Here is a 2,623-nt window from a genome sequence, read left to right on the forward strand (position 1 = left end):
GGATGAATCCAGAGTAAAGATCACACTAATTCAAGGCAAACTTGGGGCTGATATCACAAAATGTTTCCTCACATGAAGGTAATCGACTTCCAGGCAGAGTAGTGGAGCTAAAAGCCCTGGAATCAATTAATTAAAAAATTGATGTTGATTTTTTTAATTAATTGATTCCAGGGTTTTTACCACCTCCCCAGATGAATTAATTAAGTTGGACTAAATGACCTTACCTAACCGTGATTATCTTGTGATATCAGAAGTATTTGTGTGGGCTCCAATTAATGTTTCTGGGATGAGATACAGGGAGTAATTATTTGGGTTCCACTTCATGTTACCAGTGGAAGCAGCTATTAGCTCCTAGTTAAACAACCCGAAGATTTTAACATTCTCATCCTTGTTTTCAAAACCCTCCATGGCCTCGCCCCTCCTTATCACTGTAATCTCCTCCAGCTCAACAACTCTCCGAGATATCCGTGCTTCTCCAAATCTGGCCTCTTGCACATCCCTGGTTTTCATCGCTCCACCATCGATGCCCGTGCCTTTAAGGACCAATGCCCTAAGCTCTGGAATTCCCTCCATAAATCTCTCCACCTCTTTTTCCTCCTTTAAGATGCTTCTTAAAACTATCTCCTTGATCTTCCCGAATATCGCCTTATGTGGTGCATAGTCAAATTATGTTTGATAACACTCCTGTGAAGCATCTTGGAATGTGTTACTATGTCAAAGGTACTATATAAATGCAAGCTAACTTTTAGCTTGTTTGCCAAGCACCCAACACATGTGTCACCTTCACTTTTTATTTAGTGTAGAAATGATTAACTTTGTAATAAATTGAAGCTTATTTTTCACTTCAATTCATGCAGTACTCTGTAGAAGGAAACAGCGGGCTTCATTTCTTGAACCACATGACACTATTGACTTTAACAATCCACCTGGCAGAAGCAAGGAGATTTGATTTGAGTTGTTAACAACTCCCATCTGTCTCTCCATAATCATGAATGTTCCCACTTCTGACATTTATTAAGCCTGCGGCCACACTAATCTGAAAACTCTTGATCTCAGAAACTAAACAGAGTCAGGCCTGGTTAGTACTTGGATGGGAGACCACCTGGGAATACCAGGTGCAGTAAGCTCTGATAAAAGCTGTGGCAGCTCAATCACCAAAAGCACACATGAAAATAGAATTTTGTGGAACTTCATTCAAAACTTCTTTAATTCCTTTTATAATTAAATATTAGAATTGATTCTGAAATGTGCATATTGCAAAGGTCAGAATGGAACTGCAGACCTAGTTTCAAAGAATTCATGTTTCCTAATACCTAATTTAATATTCGATCCTACAGCTGTAAGTATAATTAAGTGTCATCTTTGACTTGTATAAAGAAATAACTTTGCATTTTATAGAGAATGTCACCTCCTCAGAACATCACAAAGTGTTTCACAACCAATGAATTATCTTTATGTTATTGGGGGGAGAAATTGGCTAACCCTTAAAACGTGGGGATCGCGGTACGCAACAAACCCGCACCCGTTCATTGCATTACAGGCAGTACACTAAAGGTGCTACCTGCTCTTTTACATGATTGCTGTGTTCAGCCAGTGCTCTCCGCACTATTCATTAGCACATCAAAATGGAATTTTGTGGGATTTAATTCAAAACTTCCTGAATTCCTTTTATAACCAGACATTTGAATTTTTTCATTTAGCAGGGTGCCTGGTATCGCAAGTGGCTAGTGCTACTTAAAGGCAGTCTACACCTCTTAAAGGGGAGATGCATTGTGGCTGCAAACAGCGATGGGAGATTTTAAAAGGGCAATCTGGGTTGTGATACTTTGAGCAATGATCGAACATGCGAGAGAGCGAGCACTAGGTTTTCAGACAATGCACTGAAGGCCTTAGCAGAAGAGGAGAAAAGAAGGAGAGACTGCAGGGGGCTTATGAGGCCCTCCAGACATATTCTCAGAAGGCACTGGGAATAAATAGCAGCAGAGGTTAATGTCAGGAGTGTTGCTCCACAAACATGAATGCAGTGCAGGAAGAAATTTAGTGATCTGACATGAGTTGTCAAGGTGAGTGAGTTCATCTTCAAAATGGCACATCCTACCAAATGCACCTCTAGCCTCATCCATTGTTCAATTTTCTACCAACAATCTCTATCACTCAGGACTCAACCGTAAAATTCATATGCTTTACCTCACCCTCACACACGTAGCACTTTTGCAAGACCAGCACCCACAACTCACAGCTTGCACACACTGGCAGCTATTTAGCCATGACAGCCACATCACCCAAACATATTGCAGGATGCTAACTGACACACTTCCCACTTTCTTGTCGGAGAAGGTGGCTCATAACAGCAGACTGCAGAAAAGAATTAGCGGAGGTCAAGCGTGCCTGCATGTTTTAACCCACATTGAGGAGACAGTGCTGGCAATCATGGGAAGTGGCACCACTGAAGCTGAGGTCACTGGTGCAACTAGAGGGATCAATAATGAGGGTATCCTCATAACTAATCCTGCTTCTCTCAGCCCAATTCTCCCTCATCCCTCAATATCTTCTGAGCCACAAGCTGCAGATGGTGTAAGCATGCACTTCTTACTTTCTCTCCTCCCCACAACCTAACCTTGTC

The 2,623-nt window shown here is 41.6% G+C and overlaps 1 pseudogene; it reads left to right on the forward strand.

Moving 5' to 3' along the window:
- Positions 1-1,018: 1,018 nt before the first annotated feature.
- Positions 1,019-1,127, forward strand: LOC139279610 (5S ribosomal RNA; annotated as a pseudogene).
- Positions 1,128-2,623: the final 1,496 nt, after the last annotated feature.

This window comes from Pristiophorus japonicus, chromosome 1 (genome assembly GCF_044704955.1).
Source record: "Pristiophorus japonicus isolate sPriJap1 chromosome 1, sPriJap1.hap1, whole genome shotgun sequence".
NCBI classification, from domain to species: domain Eukaryota; kingdom Metazoa; phylum Chordata; class Chondrichthyes; family Pristiophoridae; genus Pristiophorus; species Pristiophorus japonicus.